Source organism: Gambusia affinis, linkage group LG12 (assembly GCF_019740435.1).
Source record: "Gambusia affinis linkage group LG12, SWU_Gaff_1.0, whole genome shotgun sequence".
NCBI classification, from domain to species: domain Eukaryota; kingdom Metazoa; phylum Chordata; class Actinopteri; order Cyprinodontiformes; family Poeciliidae; genus Gambusia; species Gambusia affinis.
The window spans coordinates 17,674,103-17,690,188 of record NC_057879.1 but is presented as its reverse complement, the minus strand read 5'-3'; the positions used below and the strand labels follow the sequence as shown (position 1 = coordinate 17,690,188).

General features: G+C 37.9%; 1 protein-coding gene across 10 annotated transcripts in view; it reads right to left on the bottom strand.

The window, feature by feature from the left end:
• Window positions 1-16,086, bottom strand: part of greb1l (GREB1 like retinoic acid receptor coactivator) — a 60,616-nt gene that overhangs the window by 33,015 nt on the left and 11,515 nt on the right. For 9 of the 10 annotated variants that reach the window (XM_044133968.1, XM_044133970.1, XM_044133972.1 and 6 more), the window contains exon 1: window positions 2,540-2,730. The exons of the other annotated variant lie outside the window; for it this stretch is intronic. The gene's annotated coding sequence lies outside the window, so the exon portion shown is untranslated. Of the gene's footprint in view, window positions 1-2,539; window positions 2,731-16,086 lie in introns of those variants that run through there. 10 annotated transcript variants of the gene reach the window in all.

Below are 16,086 nucleotides of genomic sequence, written 5' to 3'. Positions count from 1 at the left end.
TTATGAGTACAAGAAATACAAGAAAATGCAGCACTCACCTCTAACTTTGCTGAATTGAAGAAAGATGTTTGGCATCAACATAATAGATTTAATTTAAATAATCTAGTTGTGAACAACTATTGTTTCTCTCATTTGTCGCACCACAAAAAAAGCGTGCTTTGTATTATGTGATGCTAAAAGTTCCAAAAACATGACCAGTCATTACCAGAGTGACAGATTTCTAGATGCCAGGAGAATATCGTCACAATACTACAGTTAGCATCTGCTCCAGGACTTCTTGTCAGTGCCAACTGTTATCTAGTTCAGATTTTAAAAAATGTGGAGCCATCAAACTTAAATTGGACAAATACTTCATACGCACAAGAAAATGCTGCTGCAAATTTGAAGAAACTAATACTCTTCTGTAGCTCTACTTAATTAAAAATGTGAAACAAAAATCCTACCCAATAAGCAATTAGTTAATATGCCTGGTGAATAAAGAGTGTTTCTGTAATGTGGAAAGCAACAGTAAGTTGTGCTCTCTGTAGTTTGATACTGCAGGTCTCAAGAGTCCAAAGAGCATGTTCACTGATTAAAATGAATGGGAGCACTTATGGCCACTCAAACATTAAGAGCAGCCCGAACCATGACACATGTATGACCTACTACAACGCTCCGAAAATGCGTTACATGATACCACCACAGCCTTGGGGTATATTTTCATTAAACACACTCGGGTGTTTTAGTTTGTTGTAGAACTCTCAACGCACAGTCACTGCATTCTGAATGGATTCAATGAGTACTTTGATCCTTAGACGAGGTATTGCCTAGCCGCTCAGGCTCTGATATGCTCTGATATAACAAAAGCAAAGTTCTCTCCAAAAACATTGACTGTCCCAATCTAGCCAACCGTCACCTCTGACCAGGGTGCAGTTCTGATAGAGAGCAGCTGGGTCTTGGGGTCCAAGTCCTTCAAAAAGCAAGTGTACACAAGCTGCCTCAACTTGCATTAACTGACCACACCGCAGCTTGTTTTGTGAATGATTAGCCAGCTTGAGAGTTAAAGAGTTAAAAACATCAATGTGTCAGGAGGAAGCATGTACTGCTTTAGCTTTCAGACATCTGACTCAAAAACAAAGATCTGTGGACAAAATACATTAGCTTGTAATGCAAAATGCTCTTTCCACTGCTGAGTGCTCCCACTAATGAACCTCTATCAAAACTCTCACACTGAGCTAAGTACCTAGAGTCGAGAAATATTTAGATGCTTATCTGGTTACGCAGGCTTGACGTCAGAATAAAGGACGAAGACAGATCTGGACATGAAAGAACCGTAAATCCAGCCGACAACCTAACTCCGAGGTGCTTTTAAGTATCCTGTTTTCCGAGTAATGAGACTGGAGGGAAATGTGTATGTGCTGGTTCCCAAAAGAGGAAATTAGTAAAAATCCAAAAAGGATTCAGTTTAATGACAATAATCAATGTGTTGCATTCAGACACACCTCCTATTGTCAATCTGTTATGTTTAATGTTTAGAAGCAGAAATCTTTCATTAAAATACCAAAGGCAACAACAACAGTAACAGAAAAGGGATTATTTCTTAAATTTACAAGACTCTAGCAACATCGATGCTATCTGTCACATTGATTTACTTTGGTTGTCAAAAGAACAAAACAGTCCCAAAAATGATTAATTTACTTGCAGCTGCAGAAGGTTTTAAAAGTTTTAGGTTTAATGCTAAAAAATAAAATTTCTCAAATGCAAATATTTAGCTATTTAATAAATAAAATCCCTTTATCTTATGTAAAGTGATTTTAAAATTGTGTATTTTGAGCAAAAATTACCATAATTTTTTACTTTTTTAATGGAAAAGAAATTAAATAATTTTAAAAAACTATCGGTTTGGGCAGCTGACTTCTGACTCTGTTTTCTCTTTCTCTTCAGTCAGTCTTTTGTTACCTTCTAAAGAGCTTAATTACATTACAATGTTACAATAGAGTCGGGATTAATCTTACCTCCCTACCTTACATTCAAATTGAGCAGAGGCTTTTCACAAAAGTCAAACTGAAGGAAACTGCAAATGGTGTTTTACATTTTATATCCAGATAAGCCAAAGAAAATGCAGAAAGGTTGCATACAGTTAAACTTGACACCAAGCTATTGTTTCATGTTTGCTAACTAAATAATCAGAGTTGTAAAAAGGGTTTGATTAAAACTGTTTTAGACCTTTTTACCATCATCGTGGAAAAAAAATACATAAAATGTTAATGAAACTCAATTGAAAAATTATCTAATCCATTCACACCAGATTGCTGTGCCTTAACATTAAAATAAATAGCAATAGCTCTTATGCGGGAAAGACCTTAGCACCCTTTTAACATTAGAAAAGACACTATCCATCAGACATGAGAGAAAAGGGGGATGGGTTTAAGCAATGAGGAGAAAAAAAAGGACTAACATCACTTCATGTTGTCTAAATGAGGTGCTAAAAGCCCATATCATTAATGCTGTATAAGAGCCACATGTGGCACACATCCAAGTTAAACAGCTTCTCCTGTACCTTCCATGACTCCTCAGTTACTTGATGACCCCTTGAAATCCAAATCCAGTGTAGAAAATCCACAAATTTGCAGGCAGCTCTTCAAATGAAGCCCATAATAAAGTAAATCCTTTTTTGGGAAGAGTTTATCCAAGCAGCAAGCATATGGGAGTTCAGTCCTTCACTGCAGAGAGCTTCGTCATGATTCCACACAGAAAGGATTGGGAATCCCTCAGTGGAGCTGAAGCCCTCCTTCTCTCTCTGCCTCTCTATCTCACTCACATGCAAACAAACACGAATCGACACAGACCCCTCCCCCTAGTCCCCTGTGCACTCCTCTGTCCTGTGCCATTTGCCAAGCAGGAGGGAATCCACTGGGGGCTCATTCATCTTGGCCCTGCTGGCCCCCCGCAGTGACAGATGCTATTGGGGACCTAAAGAGCTAAGATTGGTGCGTATGTGTGTGTGTGTGGGGAGGAACAAAGACATAGTCTCACATCTGCCTGCTGCAACACAGTTCTGCCACGCGTGACCCCTGGTGCATCAAGACATCCTCCATGAGCATCCTGGAAGTTTTCATTTTCAAGAAGTCAGGGGCAAGGGGTTATGCTGGAAGTCGGGGGCTGGTGGTAGTTCCTTAAATCTTTTCTCACGCTCAAGCTCAGCTCTAGCTACCACACCCAACATTTTATTGGGGGCCAATTTAGCAACGTGACCAAGGGGGGGGGGATCCATCTCCAGCAAAGTAGGGACAGGAATGTTGGGTCAGCTTGAGCATTTTGTCTCTACCGCCTTACCCAGGATTGACCCCACACACCAGGCTTTTTTACTCCTGCTATAAATACCAGGGGCTCATCCAGTCAAAATAAATAAACAGAAATGTGCCACAAATCAACAGCTGCTGGCAGATGTTGGGGATTATGCATCATTTGTGATCGTTGATAGCACCTTATCATGATGCTGCAAACTGGGGAGGAAACCAATCTCTGGAACTGGAGATTTACCCAAACACGTGCATGTACAACATCAGAAATTTAGATCTAATTTATTGCAACTCAAAAAGGCATTTCTCAGTCTGAGATTCAGTCTGTACGCTGAATCTTGAGTAAAAATAGCAGTCTATTTTTTTAAACAATAGTCTATAACATGATCTAATTGCCTTGATTTACAGATAATTGATTTTCTAAGTATAGTAATATTATCTGTAAGATTTAGATTATATTTTTATTTTGATACATTTATTAAAGCAAAGACCTAAAATAAATATTCACAAAATTGCATTATATTTTTAGGAATGTTTGTCATATTACAAATTTATTTTATTTAAAATATAAATAAAAGGTTGCTGCTTAACAGACAGGCCACTTAAATCTCCCTAAATACTGTTTCAAAACTAAGACCGTGTTTGTATTTGTGTCCTGAAATATTTATGTAATATATAACATATTATATATTTATATAGTAACAGGTTGATTTGATTACTTTTTCATTACTTTTCCCCTACAATATTGTGTTGTAATAGGCTAACCTGTATGAGAAGAAAGTCTTTCTGAAAACTCATTAGGGTCAGAAAATGTCAGCAAGAATTTGTCAGGTAAACAAAAGGTCTGAGCAAACTCACATCCACTAGATGGAAGGAATTACGGGTCACAAAAATGCTTTTACATCAAAAGGCTTGGTTTAAATTTACAGATTTTTTATTGTTATCTTACATGAGAAAATTGTTTTAATAAGGAATTGAATCAATTTTTGTATCTACATGAAACAGTCTTGACTGTACAAACTTTAATTGCCAAACAACTTTGAAGACATTTTTTAAATTCTTCACTTTGAGTTCAGGATTTTCTAAAATGTGAGGGATGTTCCAGTTCATTACCACAGACACGGTCAACAGTTGTTTTAACCAAGTTGTGCGCAACTCTTCTCACCTTCACTCCAATGGTTATATAGTGGCACTCTGAGTGTGAGGGCTGCTGTAAACAACAAGATCAGCCAATCGGGGCCTTCATTAGTCTTTACAGAGCTTTCATGCACTCGTTTTCTCAAATCTACCAGACTTTCTTTAACACCTGGATTTAGTTTAACTGTGAAATTTATATGTCTGCTGCCGATTCAGACCACACATTTAAACTTCTGCGACATCTCCAGGAGTTTATTTGAGGATTAATTTATCTGTTACTATAAAGACGAAATCTTTACACTTAACATTCTTATAGCAGCAAGTTCAACCAGGGGAAAAGAGTTGTCAGCGTTATTTATCTCCAACCTCCTGACTTTAACGTGGCCTGTCTTAAGCATCCTATTGAAAATGGAGATAATGAGTAAGCCCGGCATTTTCTCTGCCCACAAAGACTCTGTGCGAAAAGAAACAAAAGAGTGTAGATTGAAAACTTTCCCGCCCCTAAGCTCATCCCTCACCACAGAACTGAGCACCAAAGAGGACAAAAGGGAAGTGCCCCTGCCAGTGCCACCAGAGGAAAGACAAGTGGAGTCACCAAAAGTAGACTTTGGGAAAGAAAAATAGGGTTAAATTTAAAAAAGGGGAGTCTTGAAACGAGTTCTTCCAGCAGAAATTCTTGGAGTAGATGTGGCTAGAAAAGAAACATTTTGTATAGCTGCAAAATGATCTTGTAGTATGAGGTGCTCCAAAGTAAAAATTGTTGGTCAAATTGCAATCCAATTGCTGTCAGCTGGAGATTTTAACTGGTGAAGTAGTTGTGAGAGACTAAGTAAATGCCCTGGACATGAAGCTCTGTGCCATAAAGTTGACACTGTCTTGCGTCCACAATTAAAATTCAGCTTGTGGAGAAGTAAAAAAGGAAGTCGTTCTTGCTAAATATGCTAACAAAGTCGGCTAATAAAACTGGCAGAAGACTCATAAACTTTGAAAAAGACATCCCTGCTTTTAAATAGTTTACTTAGCAAAATTTGTATGCTTATTTGGATAATTAAATGGATAAATACAAAATAAGAGTTATTTGAAAGCATGGTGAGAATACTTTTAGCGGCTAATGATTAGCCAATGACAACAGTTAAGACCATACACACAATGGGGTTCACAAGTAAAAAGAGTTTAACCATAATTAGTGTAGAGTTTTCCAGCATAGGTATGACAAGTCAATATATTGTATTATTTTGTCTGACTCTATTTTTATCCTTTTGTGATTTTGATTGCTTCATATACTATTATATGATATTGTCATCTGTGTACTCCAGTCTCATTGTGACTCTATTGACAACATGAAATTTGGACTTTATTTTCTACTTATACTTTACAATAAAAATAAAAAAAAAAAAAATATATATATATACATGTCTCCTACAAACAAACTATCAAAATGATTTCACAAAGTATCTTAGGTTGATATTGGGTGATAATCTGTCATGTTTCACAAAATTCAACAGTTGTAAACAGGGATCAGAACTACAATAAATAACAGACTGGATACAAAGTTTTCTGATAATAATGTACAATATAATAAAGTTACACATGGAATTTGACCAATATATCATGATAATTCTTAAAAATACTTGATTTTTAAGAATTATTATTATTAATTAAAATTATTAAGATTTTAAGAATTTTTAAGATTTTTAAAAATTTTGACACATGGGTACAAAATGAGTTGTTTAGAGATAACAAACAGATAAAAGACAAGAAAAATGGCAATGAGTGGGTTCAAAAGCCGATCAGAAATAGGTGAAGAGGGGAAATGACCAGGAGTCATCTCGCAACACCAACAGACAAAAAAAACCATAACAAAACTAATAAACAAACAACACAATACAGCCATCCTGTGAAAATTCCCGTGGCAGAATTCGCTTTCCTAGCAGAGAGCAGTGGGCTATGTAACGTTGTAGGTGTGAGGACTCTCGCTTCCGTTTACTATCTGTGTGGTAGCTCTAATTTCCTTATAAAAGCCTAGAAAAAAAAAAATCTTCGAAAACCTCCTCCTCCTCTTGCTCCTCAGGACTACCTGCTGGGCCCTGAAGTGCAAATTGCTGTTAGTGAGGATAGCAGATGAGTAAGGTCATTCATGGCTTTCCAGTGAGCCAAACAAACAAAGGCAACATTCCAGCTGAATGCCATTGCTGAAGTCGGCAGCAACACATAGAAAAAGAGAGACAGTGCAGGGCAGGGCTCAGTGAAAATAATGGCTTCAGGGTACATGTGTGTGTGTGTGTGTGTGTGTGTGTGTGTCTTTGTGGGCATGTGCTTGCACGTGCACGTCTGTGCCTGTGTGTTCTGGGGAGGGGGGATTATCTGTGGAACTATAAAGTGGGGTGAAATAGGGTTTAAAGCCTGATGTGAGCAGAGGGAAAGGGGGTAGGGCCTTTGGGCCTGAGCTGGGGTGGACAAAAGGAGCATTTGGGCAGATGAAGAAGTCATCATCATTAAGCCACTGGAGGTTTACTGTCCAGTTATAAAGCTCATTTTAAAATTAGGGGAAAGGAGGACTGTGTGTGTGTGTGCATGTGTATGAAAGGACAGAGGAACTGGTGAAGCCTTGGAGAACGGTCTAGTAACTTGCTGTGGAACATGTAGGACTTAATTCATTAGGGGACAAGAAGGCTTTATGTTACCACCGGGTTGATTGGAGTGGTGACCTTGCCACACACTGCAGCCTAGAGGATGAGTTTAAGGGCAAGGTATTTAACCTTAAACTAAATCTCAGCTGCAGACAAAGGCCAGCATCATTTCGTGGTAAATGCCTATCAAACAGATAAGTGATGCAGCACAAATGGAAAACAAGTTTAGTTAAAAGACACTAATTCTGAACAACACTGCTTTGTGAAGCTGATTTTTTTTATATAGGAAAGTCTTAGATTAAAAAAAGCCTTTCGAATGTGGGTCGAAGGATATTATCATGCAACTGTAAGCGTAACTACTGGTTAATTCATTGATTAATGAATCAATATGGAATCTGTAAAGGACTGATTAAAAAAAGTTTCCATAATTTAACATTTAGACTGAGTTAAAAGTGTTTGCACTTTGCTCTGTTCATCCAAACAAAGTTTTTCAGTTTTATTTATACTACACGATAAATACACACCTCGTAAAACAAACAGTAAAATGTGTTTATTCAGCTATCTGCTGCACAACATCCTGAACATCTGGCTGCCTTTTGAGCCAGCATCTGTTCTGTTCTTTTTGTTACTTTAGTTACTCCAGTACATAAAATTCGAATTTGATTATTCTAACTTGTGTTTTTCCCTCTTCTTTCAATTCAGACATGCATTTCTTAAAAGTGTGCAATTTGTTTTATACCTTTTAAATTATGTTGTTCTGCTCTGTTTGCACTAACCCTTACTATTGCCATAATCTTTAGCTACCACCACAGACTCAAAGAAAAAGCATAATGATTTAAGAAACTACTTAAAAGAAAAAATACTTCTTTGAGACATGTGTATGTGCTGCTACACATTTAATGTTTTTCTCTTTAAAATATATTTGTAGCTATACATATGTGGGTCAAATTAAAAAATATGCAGCAAAAAAATTCACATTAAACTCTAAAAATATTCAACATTAAAATGCAGAAAACCTATGAAAAATGTCAGTTATAGTTCAACATTCAACTGGGAAATTTGGTTCCATGTATCTTAACCCTAATGGAAAAAGAAGGAATGAAAGTGAAGGACAAGTGACAGTTTACAATGCTATTCATGACTGTGCAACAAAAGGCCTGCCAGTGAACCCAATCTGCATTTTACAGCGGTGCCAGGTTGAACGCCATTTCACCAAATTTTCAACAACAGGGGAGAGAAACAGTACCCTAATACATTTATGGACTTATTCAGGGAATAATTGAAATGGACCACAATGAGTTCTACATCATACAGTAAAGCTGTCATTGGAAGTGGTCAAATACTGGTCAATGCTGAAGTATAGGAAAGGTCAAAGAGAGAAGAATAAGTGCTTTTAATGTTAAGGCATCAAAGTGTTGTGTTCTTGTACTGGCAAATCGGTTTTGAGTCACAATACAGTAACTATTAAAATACATATAAATCAAGCATCCCTTCTTAATCCTTTTCTGAGTTACATCTTACTCCCCCTCCACCATCATCACAGATGCTTCTTCCAACATCTGGTCCACACTTAATGGCTCATCCTGAAGCAGATCTTTGATGAGGGTTGACCAGGCCATGTTCCGGCAATAAATGCTTGTTTAGACAGCCCTGTTTGTTATGGGAGGTAAAAGGAGAGCCATGGATCACGCTGAAAGGGCCAACACTATCACAACATTGCTCTTATCAGATGACAAACTGAGCGAAAGGGGGTCAGATTCCCAGTTCCAGAAGCTGGTCTGGCCTGCAATCGTCTCTCTGTCCACATCACAGGATGTGTGATTAATGCAATACTAATGGGAGATTTTAGAGACGATCATTGCAAATAAAATAAAATTTTTTTAAAAATCCACTCTTTCACTTACGTAAAAGTGACAACCCTCCAGCCATGATTAAGAACAAATGTTTAGATGCTGTTTAAAATTTTGAGGAATAAAATTATTTACATTTTTAGCCACATCTTGCCGCATTCATTCTCTTCTTAATGTAGTTTAGGTACTCGAAAAAGTATTTAAATTAACTAGGTAACAAATCATTCAACCATTATGACTGACATTAGAAGAAAGTTGTTTATGTATATTCATTAAATGCATGGAGTTTTGCTAAAACATAAAACAATTATGATGCATTGAAGTGATTTGTTAACCAACAGAGGAAATGCATATTTGGTACAATCTGAAATCTATTTTTTATATTTTCCTTGTGATATAGTTGCTGAAAAATACTCCAAGACAGCTATTTGTCATGTGCAGTTGATTTCAGCATATACCAAAAATTGTGTCTAAAATTGTGCACTTACTCTATGCCCAGTTCCTAGTATAAAGCTGGATAAAAGTTTAAAGCAGTTGTTCTTATAAAACAACAACTTGTTTACCATATTTAACATGTTCTATAGTCTTGATAAGAGTATTAGAGAGGACATGCTGGGTTAATCAGAAATCCACACAATACATGGAATCACAGCAGTCAAAGCAATATCAATGCAGCATCACAATTGCCCACTAAAAATTTAAAGCAATATTTAGTGAGTCATGTGTCCCTTGACATCTTTGAGTATTTTCCGAATTTTAGTTTAGTCTGACTTTTAACATTACGGTAACTAAATTGTACACATTTGTATGTCTTTTTATTTGTTTTTCTTCTTTCAGCTATTCATATGCCTTTTAAACTAGATGGAAATATGTGTGTTGCTTTGCATTGATTTGTGCCACTGACTAAAATATTTTGATCAAACTGTTATTGCAGTTTGAGTTTTGCTTTAAAATTGTATTTATTTATTCCCAGGTGTTGAAATCCTTTCAACATAATTATTTTACAAACAATTTTTAATGCTTGACAGCCGCTTTCCACAAAGCATAAAACAATAGAATAAACACTAATGCTGCCTTTTAATGCTTCAAGGCTCAGAACCCCCTGCCCCCAAGAGGAAACATTCACATCTTCACAAATAAGGACAACAAATAAAACATTTTCTTTTAAAGCATGCTTCATAGCTAAAACTGGCATTTTAATGCTAAAGGCCATTTCTTGAACAGTTAAGAATTAAGAAATTTATAATAATTAATTTAGACATGATAAGGGCTGCAGTTAGTTATGGCATTTTATTAAAAAAGAGACATGTTTATGCACTTCACCATTTTTTGTGCAGAAGTTCATAAAATAAAAGAACACCAGAGATCAGATTTAGGGCTAGTAATAATATAAAAAAGCAGAATAAATTTCTATCGTGTCTGACTGATTATAAAAGTAACTTCTAACGCCAGACAACCCCACACTTTTTCAGATTTAATTTTCCAGAGTTCCTAGTCCACCATTAAATATAAATGACACAAGTTTACTAAGAATTTATAGCAAACATTCCCACAGCAGATGGGTTTTAACAGTGGCGGCTAGCCAGTAGGGGGCGCTTGGGCGCCGACCCCTTTAAATTGTTTAGATAATAAATTATTTCTGAACTGCAAAATACTTAGAAATGTATTTATTCATACTGTGTGTCCAATAGACATGTTAGAATTTATTAAAATAGTAAATACATAATTCTATTGAATTGCTCACATTGTGCACACTTCCTATCCTATGTGCAGGGCGCCGTTCTAATGAGAGTGTATGTAGGCGCATCAACTTTTTGCAAGCAGGTGATCTGAGGCTGACTTTTAATTGGTTATTTAAGGTTTTCCACAGGGCGCAGCGCTCTGCGACCCAGACACACCCATTCTGTTGTGTCATTACTGGTAGAGTGTCAGTACTGGCTAATTTTTTAAAAAACATTGTGTGATTGGACAATCCCCGATTCGACTCATTAGCGCAGCTGCAGTTCGTTAGGTCGATTCACGTTTACGTTTGCAAAGTGGAGTAGTTTCAAAATGAGAGAAAATTCTGTTTTGTCTTTACAAAAAAATGCTTTTACAAAGCGTTCACTTGAAGAAAAAAACAGGATAAAGGAGCTTGGACCGGATCGTACCAATTTACAAATTCAGCAGCAGGCAAGTGATCGTGGACGATCCTACACGCGGGCTTTTTCCAGCTCTTCTTATGACAAGCGGAGTTGGCTAGCTGGATGTGATGTAAGCAATGCCTTTTACTGCTTTCCGTGTTTGCTATTTCAAAGTTCTGGCACGGAGGCAATGTGGACAACAACTGGGGTAAGAGACTTAAAACATCTTTCAGAAAAATGCAAACAGCACGAAAACAGCCGCAGCCACCTAGACAATGCAATGAAGCTAAGTTTTTGGGGGAAACTTGGCATTGCTCAACAGCTAGATGAAGGCTACAGGATTGCTGTTAGAAGGCACAATGAAGAGGTGACAAAAAATCGGCACATCCTTTCTAGAATAATAGACTGTGTTAAGTTTTGTGGAGCCTTTGAGCTGGCCTTGCGTGGTCATGAGGAAAGTAAGAGCTCTGAAAATCCCGGGATCTTTCGTGGGTTGGTTGATTTTGTTGCTTCTCTTGATGGAGTACTAAAAGAGCACCTTGAGAATGCTACTGTGTTTAAGGGAACTTCGAAAACTGTGCAGAATGAGCTACTGGTGTTAGTGCCACACTCCTGCAGGGGGACAGATTTGAACAATACAACACAGCATTTCCTGAAGATGCACTGAGCAACACCTTAAAAGCCTATCCAGTGCTCAAGAGCTGAAGACAGAGCTTACTCTCATCTACAGCAAGGAAGAGTTCAAAGCCTGTTGTGGTGCTGTGGGCCTACTCCAGCTGTTTATGGAAATCAATCTATAAGAAGTCTTTTCAGATACTGTCACGCTCTTGAAGATCCTCATCACCACACCCATGACCACAGCAGAAGCTGAAAGGTGCTTTTCAACTCTGAAAAGAATCAAGACTTTTCTGAGAAACTCAATGACTCAGGACAGGCTGAATGCATTGGCCATGTTGTCAATGGAGAAAAGACTAGTCACAGAGATGACTGACTTTAACAAAAATGTAATTGAGAAATTTGCAGGGCAGAAGGAAAGGAGGGCAAAATTCATGTTCAAATAGTGCTATTTTTTAAGATTTGTTTTGTTTGTTTTTCATTTGTTTGTTTGTGTGCGCCCCCTACAGTTTTTTTTAGCAACAGCCGCCACTGGGTTTAAAATATTTTCTCTGCAATAAACAAGAAATTAGAAAGAAGCAAAGATTGAAAAAGATAAGAAAGACTCAAGTTGTGAACAAAAGTATAGATTCTAAAAAGAAAAGGCGGTAGGAAACAAGGAGATTGGAAACTAAGACAGAAGGACACAAAGTCAGACGGACGGAGGACACAGGGAATGAAGAGGAAGGGTGATCACAAGGACACAAGAAGGACATGGGGAGGAGGAAATAAGACAAGAATGGTAAGAATGAAGGATACAAGACTGTGATGTAGAAGTAAGAGCTCAAGAAAGCAAGGACAGAGATAGCAAAAGAAGGACAGACATGATGAATGACAAAAGGGTGTAGGGTTAGGGTGTAGCACACACTGAAGGAAATGACAAATAACCTAGTCATAAAAAATACAGGAACGAAGAAAAGAAGGTATGAACACTGATATATTAACTATCAGGTCACATTTTATATGTTTGTCTCAACTGGCTCCACTTAGTTTTAAATGTTTCCCTTCCTGACACATTAACCTAATGTTTGCCACACAGGAGCACCAAGCGCTCCTGGAGAGGACATAAGAAAGAGCTTTGTTGTCTTCATCAGGCGTCCAGAGAGAGATCCACTTTACACAATGGAGTTGCTCCTCTCTTTTCCTCCCTGAAAAAGGTCTCAGGCACCTTGAATCCATTTGAGTGACAGCCTGACAAAGAGTCTTCTTAATGTCCCGACAACGGAGCCTCCTCCTCTTTCCCTCCAAACTTCCTTACGGGGCGATCAGCTGTGTCCATCGTGCCCCCTCTTCCTGACCCCCAGGCGGCACTGCTTCATCAGCAGCACCCCTTCCCCCGTTGTCTCCCCCTCTGTCTCTCGCCACCCTCCAGATTAATAAGCACAGGGTTGCCCGCGGTGACGGAGCTCACACTTAAATCCCATCAGCCCTCCTTACAGCAGCAACCGGCCTTTTTGTCCTTATGGGACAAAGAAGGCAGAGTCACCCTTTGTTTGAGACTTGACCCCCACACACAAATCTTGCTGATGGAAAAAGGTGACAGTAAAACCTCCTGAGGCCTTCATTCAGAAACTATACCTTCAAAAGATAAAATAAAAAGTAAAAAAAAAAGTTGGGCAGAAATTACAGCAATGGTCATTTAAATAGAATAAGCACAAAAGAAAAAAAATTGAAGTTATTTTCAGATAGACAACGATTAAGTAGCATTTGGTTCCAAAAATTTCCCAAACACATTATTATGTCTATAAACTGAACAGCCACAATGAAGCTTGTCATCCATGGTGCCATTATCCGTTCCAAAGACTGTAAATTACAGATAGAGTTAATAAATTCAAAACCACTGCAGAATCATTCAATATACATGAATCAGGTAAATATTGTTTTTTTTCTTTTCCCACTTCAGACAAGATGTTAAGAGGGTTATTTTTATTCATGGTAAAAAGACTTTCCTAGTAGGTTTCCTGCACAATCAGTTGCTCCAATGGTAATGCTATATGCTATGTGACAAACTTTTACTGGATAAATCTTGTTTTATTTAATCTTACTTTAATAATATTCATTATAAGACAATTAAAAGCAAAAATAATAATAACAACATACTATCACCTATCCTTTCACAAAGATCCACAAGAAAATTGAGCGATTTCTCAAAAAAACGCTCAAAAATAGAAACACACTAATCAGACATTTTTCTGGACACTGCCAAGTCAAGGAAAACAAACATGTGCCCCAGGGTCTACAATAGTGGTAGTTGTTTTGGATATTCATACGTTTTAGCTTTTGATCCCACAGCTTTGCGCATGTCCACTTGTTTCCAACTTGTCAAAAACTCAGTCAAACAGCAGGAGAGAGCTGAGAGATTTCATTGGATTAGCGCCATGTCCTTACAATATGTTAACCAATGGCCCCTCGAATTTGGTCAAAATATGCCCAGCCTACAGCCGGCCCAGTACTGGGGCATACTGGGCGTCTCCCCAGTATGCTAAATGGTCAGTTCACTACTTGGAAAAAGCCGTCTATGTGCACTATCTCCAAAACGGTTTATAAAAACATGCAGGCTCAAAGACTGTGTCCTAATTTTTTTCATGACTCTGTGTTCCAAATAGGTTTTTTAAAAATCTGAAGTGGGTTGCATGACATCCTTTCAAAAGCTGTCCCTGAATTGTTAATAGACACAAGCTTTCCTGTTCGCTTTCTGTTATCAGATTTTCACGTTGCTCTTGTATTTGCTGCAGTACTTGAGCTGCCAATGTTAACACAGTGGAAGCATGGAAGAGAAAACAAGGGAGCAAGAAAGGGAGAGAGAGAAGGAATGACCTCCGCTGCCACAGAGGAACACCGAGTCCTTGCGGCAGAGCGCTGGGTCTTGGTCACCGTAGCCTTGGACAAGCTGCAGCAGCCTATGGGAAAGCCTTCTGCAGCAGGCAGCCCTCTCCCCCACAGTCCTGGCAGCGTCAACACAAACTGACCTTGTGCAGAATCCTGTTTGGGGTTGTGTTTGAATGTTTGTAATTCAGTGTGAGGAAGAGCAGGGAGCTTAGGGAATTGTATATGTGTGCAAAAGGCAGAAATGCTGCTGTTAGGGTGATGTGGGAAATCTGGCTGGAAGCCTGAGTGTTTCCAGCTGTCGGTGCAAATTCAGTTCGTTGACATTAATAAAGCTTAATACATAAAACTGGACACAGCCATTAAGATGAAATCACAAAATTTTAAAAAATCTACAATTGTGAAAAAAATTGTTGCTTTTTTCTGTTTGAAGTGGACAAACTCAGGAAAACAAAATCTTATTAATTTTCAAATATTTAGCTCTTATTGCTTAGAAAGATAACTACATCTTTTAAGATATAAATTTCTGGTAATGGATTAGCACATATTTGTAAGTGTAAAGTAGCACATGTAATAAACTCTCCCTCCATTGTTTCATGTGAAATGGATGGCTGGCAGCTTCCCCTGCAGCTGTGAGGATCTAATTTTAGCAGGCTTTTAGATGACTGAGTTCCACAGTTCAGCATGCAAACATTGAAGATGGCTGCTGCTATTGCTTATATTCTAGGCGAGTTAAAGTTTTTTACAAGTCTTGTGTAGTACTATTTATGTTACCAGAGTAATATCTATGCAATGGTAATAAGTCTGCTAATAAAATTATGACTTTTTGTTTGTATAATAGATCAACATAAAGTACTTCATAATTGTGAAGGGCATGGAAAATTACACAAGATTTTATGATTCATAAAAAATCGGAAAAGTGTTGCATGCATCTTCTTAACACAATAGTTTGTAGAAGGACCTTTACCTCTGAAACCTTTTCGGTATGTGTTTATCAGCTATGCACATCTAGAAACTGGAATGCTTTCCATTCTTCATTTCAGAATAGCTCAAGCCCATTTAGATTGAATGCAGAGCCAAAGAGAACTTGTAAAGTCCTGTCACATATTGTCTGTTACAATTACAACAGGCCTGGACTTACTATATTTAAAGAAAGGGATGCCCAAAGTAAAATTTTGGATTTACAATAATTTTACTCCCTTCTATTTTGTTTATTTATTTGTTTAGATTACTATTGAGCACAAAAAAGTCATGATATAAACATTTTTTATTTTTTTTTATTTTGTCTCTTTTTAAAGATTTTGTGGGACCCAGAAGTAAACTTTTATTTATTTATTTATTGTGGGCACTAGTGTCCCTTATATGAGAGTAGGCTGACAGGAAAGGGGGAGGGAGAGGGGCGAAGACATGCCGCAAATGTCGCTGGGTACAGGACTCGAACCCACGACGGCCGCGTCGAGGACTGAAGGCCTCCATATGGGGGTCGCGCTATCCCCTACGCCACCACAGCACGCCCAACCACAAGTAATTTGACTTTAAGACATATAGCGCAAGTATTAAGAAGGATGAAGACCTTTTGTCTTAA